This window comes from Cryptomeria japonica, chromosome 1, assembly GCF_030272615.1.
Source record: "Cryptomeria japonica chromosome 1, Sugi_1.0, whole genome shotgun sequence".
NCBI lineage: Eukaryota > Viridiplantae > Streptophyta > Pinopsida > Cupressales > Cupressaceae > Cryptomeria > Cryptomeria japonica.
The window spans coordinates 611,372,939-611,385,022 of record NC_081405.1 but is presented as its reverse complement, the minus strand read 5'-3'; positions in this window follow the sequence as shown (position 1 = coordinate 611,385,022).

Below are 12,084 nucleotides of genomic sequence, written 5' to 3'. Positions count from 1 at the left end.
CTTCCATGTTCTTACGAAATCTTTCACTTGCTCCACTATGATCTCCTTCAGAGTACTTATACATTCTTTCATTGAAATCATTAGATTCATCAAGATGAAAAGAACTAAATGTAGATTCAACTTTATTTAACGAAGATCCATTGTTATCAAAGTTACTTAACTCAAATGCATGTATCTTACCAATAGTAGCATCTAAATAAATTGGCATATTAGGTACAGAACTCAATTCATTGATTATAGAGACTCCGATTGCATAAGCTGGTAGTGAATCAGTCAATGCAGATGTTATTTCAATCATTACTTGGATATGTTCTTGCTTTGGCTTTATCTCTTCCATAGTCAATGGATAGGTGCTCGGTGTAACAAAATCATTCTCCAGATAGTATACAACATATTCTCCAACTCCTGATAGATGCAGCTTCATCCTTTTCTGCCATGTAGAGAAACTTGACTTGTTTAGCTTCGGTGCATCCCTCTTATACATCTTTGGATCTTTAACTCAAGTGTATTTAAATTTTTCTTCTAGAGTCTAAGGCTCTAATACCAATCAATAGTTCTTATACTAAATGTAAGTACAGATCCAATAGCCAACAAGATGAGAGGGGGGGTGAATCATACAAACTTAATCTTCTATAAAAACATCAGATTCAACCTCAGTAACATATACTTCAGTAATATAACTAAAATTGTTAAACATGCAAACTCAAAAGTATATAAACATCATAAACCTCATAACACCAGATTTAACGTGGAAACCCAAATAGAGAAAAACCACTGTGGGATTTCAGACCCACTAAGAAATATACTCTTCTAGAGTATGCTCGGTTAAAAGAAAATCCTGTTAAAGATTACAAACACGTTGCTAGATGTGACCCGGTTAAGGGATTTCCCTCAGATCTATTAGGATCTTCACCTTGTTAGAAGTGAACTTGTTAAAGGATTTGAAACACTCAATTAGAATGTCACCTTGCTAGAGGGTTTTACAAATAAGACTATTAAGTCCACTCGGTTAAGAGATTTTCTATCACTTTCACAAAATAATAGTAATAAAAATCTATCTGCAACTTCACATCTAAAATGCTAAAGTAGATTCCTATTTGTTCAATACAATCTAGACATAGAACTAATCTTGTCTATCTACTGGGCTTCTATACTCTATTATTCAAACAGGTCTTCAAGCTTCTGTGCTCAGTAATCACTATGTAGCATCCCTGTACATACACTTGCCCACATGCATTGTTTATCAACAGTTCCCTATTTATAAACAATTAGCTAACCACTTAATCTCCTTGATCACATTTCCCATGATCAATCATAGCCATCAGATCTTCAATCTTGTCCAAGTTCAATGCATCTTTCGATCTGAAAATGTTTTACCCCACCTAGGAACTTGCATATATTTCTTGGAACTTGTGCTAGGGTATTGTGGTTCAATCTACGTTGTATATCTTCATGCCAACTTTCCTTTGCCATAGATTCATTAACAAACTTTATTTATGACATACCAATCATTTAATTAGTTCTAGCTCATTAGCTTCCTTCATTAAATAATGCATGTAACCATTTAATGCATTCTGTTATAGCTCGGTTACAACTTGGTTACAACTCAATAAATACTAAAATTCACTTGGTAGACATTCTGCCTTCATTAACTGATAGCGATAACCTTAGGGTTTACCGACTAGGTTCCTTAGGGTTTACTGACTAGGTTCTTTGCTTGGTAACATAGTATAGTATTAACCTTACAATTTATAAAATATGTATGATGTTAAAACAATCTAAACATCATGATCTCATCATTGTCTGACTCGGTAATAGTTGCCCATTGAGTACCTTATTCATCCTCTTATTCATCATAATCTTTCTCGTGTCTTTTACCGACATCTTTATATTCTTCAAATCATACTTCTCAAGATATGGCAACATCACACTGAATTAGAAAATCAATTTCTTGACATCAATGAAAAAATAATAATTTCAAGACAGTAAACATCCTTAATCAGTTATATCCATAATCATCAACAATCCTTCATTGTTTGTTATAATGCTATATTGCCAACATATTCTAGAATGTGTTGGGTTACTTTTCTTAGGGAGAAATCAAAAGCTTTTGGAAGATTCAAGATATGCAAGGCAATGGTAGAGAATGAAACCAAGAAAAAAATCAAATGTTTGAGATCAGATCAAGGAGGAGAATTTACATCTAGAGAATTTAATGGATTCTGTGAAGTGAATGGAATCAAAAGACAACTATCAGCACCCCAGACACCCCAACATAGTGGAATTGTAGAAAGGAAGAACATAACTATTCTGGATGCAACAAGAACCATATTAATGGAAGCAAATCTACCTCATGTGTACTAGAGAGAAGCAGTGAATACAACGGTTTATACTTTCAACAGAGTTCACATCAAAAGTGAAACTGGTAAGACCCCTTATGAACTATGGTTTGGTCATACTCCTACTCTTAAGTACTTTAGAATATTTGAAAGCAAATGTTATATTGGAAGAGATTAATATATTGGTAAATTTGATCCTAGAAGTGATGAAGGAATATTTCTTGATTATTCATCTAGAAGCAAGGCATATAGATGTTATAATAAAAGATTACAGAAAATCATTGAGAGTACTAATGTGAAGATATATGAACATTTTGGAAGAGATTCAAGATTTGTAGAACCAATAGTTGAAATGATTATAAATGAACCAACATAGATTGCACCGATATAGAGTGAAGAACTAGTCACACTAGTATCATCATAAAATTCAACTATGACTAAAGAACAACAACCTGTGAATGTAAATCAGAATAAACCCAGGTATGTAAGATTGAATCATTCAGAGAATCAGATAATTGGAAACAAGAATCAAGGTGTTATGACTAGAGAAAGATTGACAAATGAAGAGGTACGTTTAATTTCTCAAGTTGAACCAACATCTATTATTGAAGCATGTCAGGATGAACATTGGATAAAAGTAATGGAAGAAGAATTAGAACAAATTGAAAAGAATAATACATGGACATTAGTTCCCCGGCCTAAAGACAAAAATGTAATTGGAACTAAATGGGTATATAGAAATAAACTTAATGAGAATGGTGAAGTAATCAGGAATAAAGCAAGATTAGTTTGTAAAGGTTATTCACAGAAAGAAGGAATTGATTATAATGAAACCTTTGCATCGATAGCCAGAATTGAGGCAGTTAGACTATTTCTTGCATTTGCAGCTCATAAGAACTATAAAGTTTATCAGATGGATGTAAAATGTGTATTTCTGAATGGAGATCTAGAGGAGGAACTTTACATTGAACAACCTGATGGATTTTCATTGACAGATAATAAGGATATGGTTTGCAGGTTAAGGAAAGCTTTATATGGATTGAAGCAAGCTCCCAGAGATTGGTATGCTAGATTGGATAAATATCTTTTGAAGCTTGGTTACACAAAAGGTAATGTTGACAACAATTTGTATTACAAAGTTACCAATGATGATATGTTGGCTATTGAATTATTTATGGATGATATCCTTTTTGGAGGTGAAGATGGATTATGTAAAGACTTTTCTAACAAGATGCAGGAAGAAATCGAAATGTCTATGATTGGAAAGATAATTTTTTTTCTAGGTTTGCAGATTTAACAAATAGATAGAGGTATATTTATATGTCAAACAAAGTACTTGAAGGAAATTTTGAAGAAATTTGGTATGGAAAATTCCAAACAAGTAAGCACTCCTATGACTACAACTGATAAATTGACATTGAAGGACGATTCAACTCCTATTAATCCAATAAGGTACAAATCTATGATTGGAGGATTACTATATTTGACACAAACTAGACCTGATATAATGAATGCAGTATGTATTGTATCAAGATTTCAAAGAAATCCTAAAGAAAATCATGAATCAACAGTAAAAAGGGCTTTTTGGTACCTACAAAGCACAACAAATCTTGGTTTATGGTATCCTAAGGATGGAAATTTTGATTTATGTGCATACATTGATGTAAATTGGGCAGGAGATGTAGATGACAGAAAGAGTACCACTAGTGGTGCATTCTTTCTTGGTAGAAGATTGATTTCATGGATAAGCAAGAAGCAGACTTGTACATCATTATCTATAGCAGAATTCGAATATGTTGCATCAACAACTAATTGTACTTAGGTATTATGGATCAAGTAAATGTTGAAGGATATAAAGGTAAAATGAAAAGAATCGATAGAAGCAGACTTGTACATCATTATCTATAGCAGAATTCGAATATGTTGCATCAACAACTAATTGTACTTAGGTATTATGGATCAAGTAAATGTTGAAGGATATAAAGGTAAAATGAAAAGAATCGATAATTATTTATTGTGATAATTCAAAAACAATTGATATATCAAAGAATCCGGTATTTCACTCTAAGACAAAGCATGTTTCTATTAAGTACAATTTTTCTGAAAGAGAATGTTGAAGAAAATGAAGTAAGATTGGTTAATGTGAACACTAAAGAGCAAATTGCAGATATCTTTACAAATCCTTTACCTAAGGAAACATTTGAATATCTCAAAGAGAAACTTGGAGATCATTTGGTTATGTTGAAGAGATGGATTAGATGTTTGGATTTGGTGTTTTTCTTATTGGTCTAATCGGGTTGACAAATTTGCCTTTACCGACAGATAGGTCTAGGTTATGGATCAGTACATGATATCTATTCCAGATCAACACAACACATTTTGGAAATGGTTTATTGATTAGATATTGTATTGAGCTGACATGTTGTATCGCATCAAGACTTATTTGTAATTGATTTAATTTTAATATCTTTAGTGAGCCGACCTCATATATAGGTCTTAGGTTTTGTATATATGATTGTAAGATCTTATTGAAGATCTGATAAGGATCATGATGAGTGTGTGGGAATAATGAAGAGAAAAAAAAAGTAGATCCTTGTGTGAATCATGCAGACATTATTTGAAGGTTGAAGGAAGGTTATGAAGGTGTTTAACACTCATTTCCAGAGCTTAAAATTGTATTGAATCCAACATTGCAGATGCTATTATGAGGCAATACATTGTTATTGGATTTAACCATCCAATTGTAGTCAGTGTGATTCCTATTTTGTGATTGAGCAGTGAGCTCTAGGTGGTTGGCCTTTCTGCATGTGCAGATCCCATTTGTATACACTTACTATCTGCAGTAGTATCATCTGATTATGGGTAAGGTTTCCTACCATGGGTTTTCCCCTTATCGGGTTTCTATGTCAAAATATCTGTGTCATGTGTTGTGGATGTTGTTTCTCATTTCGTTTCATGCATGGAGTTATACTAGTACTGCTATAACTATTAATATGTTTTACCAACATTTAATTTTGGTTTACCAGCACTAAGTTTAATTTGGAATAATTTGCATTTGGATTATAATTTATTGACAATTGGTTAACAATTGATTCACCCCCCCATCTCAATTGTCCTTCCCAAGTCCTAACATATGTAAGGGATTTGTATGACTACTTGATATCCTATCCCTAATGGCGATAATAAATTTGATAAATTAACACAAATGGGCTCTACTAAAATTACTTATCTACCTCTTATATTGATCCTGTATATCTTAATTGTGTCACCCTTTTTATTAGTTTGTAACCTTTTCCCTTACTAAGATTCAAATGCCTATTCATTGTGGCTTCTATAAACCTTACATATGAAATAGGCAATCCCTTTATTTCATCTTTCACTTTACGTTATAAAATATTAAGGAAAAAATATGGCTGATTGTAAGAAGACTATATTAAGAATATAAAATATAGCTTTTCATACAATGAAATATAAAAGCTTAAGTTATAGGTTATAGAGTTTATTTTTAGCCAAAATAAAAAATTAAGTTGTTCAATATTGATTCAAGGGATGTTTATTGCATTATAATTAAAAAATCCTCGCTTATATTGGCTTCCTAGATAAAAATTTGCAGCCTCTAAAAGTTCTGAATATATTAAATTGGGAGAGGCTTGAACCTTTAAATAACCACAAAACTGGTAGGTGACAAAAACAAAGGGATCATGAGGGTTGAGGGACCAAGACTTGCAACCCTACTACCAAAAAGGAACAAAACCCAAAAATAGAACAACCAAACCCAACAAACCCAAAAATAATACAAGACACTCCCCCACCGAAAGAACTAATCGATGGCTTACTAGTGGGGGAAAACACCAACTTCCTATACTAGCACATTTATTTACCTTTTTCTGACAAGGAGAGATTTCTATTTGAGGGTTTCCTAGAGGAGATGGCTGGGGAGTTTGGCCTAAACTTCACATTAGACACAGATGCTTCTAGTCCCATAGTAGTGGAGGACTCCAAATAGCTCCTCTTCTTAGCATGTCTCCTCAAAATTTTATCTTGTATAGATCAGATAGTAGAAGAAATATTCTTAGTCATCTCCATGTTTTGTGCAAACATACTCTCCATTTTCCTCTTCATGGAGTCCTAGTTATCATGCAGTGTCTCCACCACATCTGCCAATTTTTTTGTTTTATTACCATATGCCTAACGTTCTCAGTAAGCTCCTTCAGACTTATCTAACCCTTCCCACTTATCAACCATAGAAACAAATTTACCCACAGCCATCCAAGCCCCCTATTCCATGTTGTTTGTATCCCAACTCAAGACTCTAGTGTTGACTTTAGCAAGAGCTTCAAGTCTCTTGATTTTTCTTTACCACCTCAAATTTTCTTATTGAATCTATCACAAAGATCATTCAATTTAGCCTCAAAGAGGGGAAATTCCTCCTTACCAAAGCACTGTGAGGAGGAGAAATATGAGAGTTAGGGGGGATGATGGGTAGCCACATTTCTCACTAAGTTATCAAGGGTCCAATTTGATCTGATGGACCAAGAAGAAGCTATCTCCTTCAAAACTTCTTCAATAATAACTAATTTTTTAACAAAGCATTCACCAATATGGAAATTAGGAGGTTTTTTGGTTTAGCAGTTTGAGAAGGGTTAACCCACATGGGATTCTTCTAGGGCTTAGGGGAAGCATTAACCAACCTAGTTGACCAGTAATTCAACACAGAGGCCTGAGATTGAAGCATTTATGGCAGGGGCACTTCTTGGGGTTAAACCCAGACAAAAATAATAAAGGCATAGAATGAGACCTTGGTGAAAGGGGAGGGTACCTTTAGAATTGGACACCACAATAGTTTAGGATATGGAGGAGAAAATCCAGAGGGGAAAGTTCATCTTAAGTCCATACTTTAAGTGGTTGATCATTGGGAACAATTGGGAGTGAAAACACTTAAAGTGCCTATCCAGGGTAACAAACTTGATTAAGAGAAATGTCACCTCTTTATAGATACCCAACAGGTCATCCCTTTTGAAACTGCTTTGGAGATAGGTAACATTCTTGCCTAGGCCCAAAACCATTTTGAATTCCTCCTTGTAGTTGCCTTTGGGTTTATTTGGGAAGGACATTCCTTCCACAACCAACTTAGTGGTGTCAATAATAGTCTCTATTGACACTGTGAATGCCACCTTCCTCACTTGAACATCATCATTCTCCAGGGACTAGGAAAATTGTTCCAATAATGAAGGATCAAAGCCCTTCATGTCTTCCATGTAGTAAGCGAGATTATCCTCCACCACTGTTTTCTAGAGGGACTCATTCTCTTTAAACATTATCACAACTATCAAGTTCTATTTGAATTGAATCACCTCCCATAACTACTATAATAAAAGTAGAGCTAGGGATTGAGGCTAGATTACACAAACTAGGATTAGAAAAAGCACAAATGAGAGTGATATTAGAAATTTATCTTTCCCTTCCTTTAAAAAAGAAAGCCCTCTTTATGATATGATTGAAGTATGTCATTAAAAGAATATAAAGAAAAAAGGTGATTTTTTAAATCTTTAGGACTCATAGATTTTAATATTATTATTAATCATGGCACAAATATCTATGGGCACATGTTGATCCATCGAAATTTTAGTTTCCTCAAAGAAAGGACCTAGGTTGGCTAACATGTCCGTAGTCCTATTGCTTAATTTGAGGATGTGCTAAAATTTCACGTGGTCCAATGTAGTAGTGACACCTTGGCATTTTGAAATGGTATCCACCACTTGCCAGCCTCATTTGGTTGTGCCTTGTAACATCATAATAACATTCTTGGAATCCCCTTCTATAATTAAATTCTATTCTCTATTTTTGGCAATAGCTATGCCATTAAAAGTCGCCATCACCTCTGCCATGCTAGAGGTTTGGGTATTGAGATTATCCACATAGGCCACCACCACTTTGCAATCTAAATTTCTAGTGACATGACCCCCTCTTAGTTGAATCAGGTTCCCTTTTGAAGACCCATCGAAATGTAACTTCAACCAACCAGGGTCGGGGGGTTGAGTACCTTTTTACCTCTAAAATTTGTTCCTTGTATATTGCAAATGTAAAAATATTTAGGACATAGAAAAGAGATACATGAGGGAATTACACCTATTGAAAAAAATATAACATATTTTAAGTCATCTTTAAATGATTATAATGAAGAAAAATATAATCCTAATTTTTTGATTGCATTATATTGTGCTTATGACAAGTAGAAGGAAAATACTATTTTTAGCTATTTAGATGTTCATTTTTGAACTAGTTATTTAGGTCCCATATTTTTTAGTGGTTTCACCTCTCAATGTTGTAATTACTAGATATGATGGTTCTATATATCACTTCTCCAATTTATTGAGTTCTTGTGATAGAGGTTTTGATAGTTGAACTGTAGGAACTATTATCATGATGGAGTTACTCTAAAGTTATATGTTTGTTATATTCCTACAAGTGTATCTCCTAAAAGAGTTTCTTCATTTATATATTTTTTGTTTTAATTTAGTTAATTTTTTATACACGTTTCTCCTTTCTATAAAAGAAATAATCTAAAATTTGTATAATGCTCTCTTATAAGAATAGTTTAGGAATATTTTTTTAAAGTAAATTTACTTTTTTATTTGGTACCAAAGTTTATTATTCCTTGAATATTAGTGTAAGGTATGGAGTTTCCTATATTAATATTTATTTGAGTGGTATCACAAAGAATGATTGTAATATTATTGCATGAAGAGATGAAATAGACACTAAAAATAGAGATTACGAAGCTATCAAGAATAAACTTTATATTTTGAATTCTTAAGATTGATGATACACTTATTGATAGATATCAATTGGTTATAATAGGTCTATGCCCAATAATTTTGTTATTTCATACAAAGACACAAAAAAATAAATATAAAAGATAAGGGTCTCACTAGATACTATTATGATGACTAAACATTGATATATTTGCATGAAGAGACCAACACAACACTTCTTTGGAAGGAATAAATTGATCTATATTGAGGCAAATATTTGGTCAATATATAATTTTTTAAGAAAGAACTTATATACCCATGGGATGAAGGATGATGGCTTCTTGCCAAAAATATAAATTCCTTTAATATGGTTGTTACCTAGTTATACTCTATTGGATTAAAAATGGAGGAGGAGTTGCATTTCATGAATTCATTGTATATTTACCAAATTTAACTACCACATAACTATTGGCAATTGGAGAATAAGGGCCAAATTGAAAAAGGATAAGGTAGTGACATCATTTTCTTTTGAAGATATGTCATGAACAAATTGAACTTATAGCAAGGAGGCCCTAGCTATTCATGGTAGATAGAAAGAAAAAGGAAATTGTTGAACATATATTTTTATTGATGTCAAAGGGATTTTGTCTGTCATTTCAAATAAGTTTCACATATGTATTTGGGAGATTGAAGAAATTATATTATTATCATGTCATATTAGATAATTTTGAGTTGTAGAAGTATAATTGATAGATATGATATTTGATTCAATTGAGGAATATATATATGATGTCATTTTACATTCATTTTTGTTGGTGGAAGTGTTCAAGAAGTTTGTTCTAGAGTGTTGGGAATAAGTTACGCAAACTTTGAGCTTCTTGTCATAATTGGTTGCGTTCTACATTTCTTCATGTTTGTGAGTTATGTCTTGGGGTTTGTAAGAAGAGTATGTAAACAAATAATTCATCATTCACAAAGTTTCCAGTGTTAGTGTGTAGTGGCTTGCATGTTTGAGGTGATAGAAGTATCAAAATTTACCAATTTGTAGTTTAGGCTTGATGTGACAATAGCTTGTGGCATGTACCCTTTGAAGGTAGTGTGTAGATGAAAAGTGGGAGTAGTTAAAGCTAAAGTAGGATTTTCATGGTGTTTTCTTTATTCTATTGTAGCATGTGGGCTATTGGACCTGATCTATTACATGTTTGAACATGTTTGGTTAAGGAGTGTTTGTGTGCCTGACTTGTAAATGTTATTTCTATATTTTGGGCCAACACATGAATGAAAGTATTATTGCAAGCAACACACACACATGTATCTTAGATTCATTTCTAAGTATACTTCCAAAGATACAAGCTCATATCATGCAAATTTAAGGATGGTGCTATGTTTTAGTAAGAGAAATGGGGAAAGTGAAATCTAGAGATCTAAACCCCAAGATATCTTATTTAGTTATTTTATACCTTGTAATAGTAGGGAAAGAGGATTCACAAGTTTATGCATGCAAATGAGGAATCTATTTCAGTTCCCTACATACATTGGAAGAAAGATGAACCTCTAGGATCAAGAAGGCACAAGCACTAGGTCTAGATGAAATGGTCATTCATTGTGGGGTACTTGAAAATGAATAAGAAATTTTAAACAATAATCAAATGAACTAGGACCAAATAGATTTAAATTGACATATTTTTGCATGCACAAAAAAACAAAAAACTAGTAGACCAATTTCAGAAGAAGAGATGATGGAACACGCTTTTACTGACCCATAGTCCAATTTTGAATCAAAAAAGTAGGGATTGAGGTGCCACAGGAAAACTACTCTTGAGATTAGGATGTTGTGGGTTCCCCACTCTCAACACTTTCTACTCTGACAAATTGAAAATTCTAGATCTTCATCTCATTAATCTGTAACCATTTTTGTATGTGTGATACATGTTCCTACACAACAAAAGAGGGGGAAAATGTTGGGTAGATAGGGGTTTTCCTAAGTAAAACCCTAGTTTTGGAATAAACTATGAAATTGAATTAAATTGAACTTGAATTGAAAGCTTGTTGTTAGGTAGCAAAGGCTAGAACTAAAAAATGAAATTCTTGAATATAAGTGTTATATGTTCAATAGGTGATGCAATGATCTTAGGATGATGTATCCATGTGTTGATGTGATAAAAATGATTAAAATATCATGAAATCATAAATAAAAAAATGATTGAAGAAGTCTTGAAGTAGCTTTCTACTCTTTTAATTAGATCTACTCTTGAAATCTTGATGTTGAGATTCTCATGAGATATTGTTTTCTAAAATTCTCTCTTCTCTAGTTGAAATATAGAGAGAGATACCTTTATATGTCATCAAGCATGTCAGGCTGCAAAAATTAGAGTAGACCAACATAGGAAAAAATTTCTTGCTTAGTCATGCTAACTGTTATATGGTTTAAATTTGAGCCAAAACATTGGGGAGCATGGCACCTAGGACACCTTGTTCCTGGGCACCTTGCTCCATCCAATACAAGCCCAAATTTAAACCTAAGGTCTAAAATGCCAAGGAGAGGGTCAGATTAAATGTAAATTGGGTTTTGAGGGTGAAGTACAGAATGCCATACATGTTAAAATAGGGCTTAGATAGGTGAGAAATGAGGAGATAAAAGAATTGAATGATGTATCTATGATATAATGGCTCATGTAAGATTTTGGCAAGATTTAATTAAGAGGGGACCCATAATATTAATCAAAATATCAATTTAAATTAATTAAAGGCCCTGAAATGCATAGAGGAATGAGACACAATGATAAGAGAGTGTGAAATTGGACACCCTAATTAATGGTGTACAATTTACAACACTACATTTTTTAGCCTCAACTTTATTGGAGTATGATATTACAGTGATACCCATGATAAAGTAGAAGTGAAGAGATAAGGCATTTGAGAGAGAAAAAATCTAGGGACAAGATAATGTTGAGGGTTGATCAATACCCCAAGAATAGGTCCAATCAATC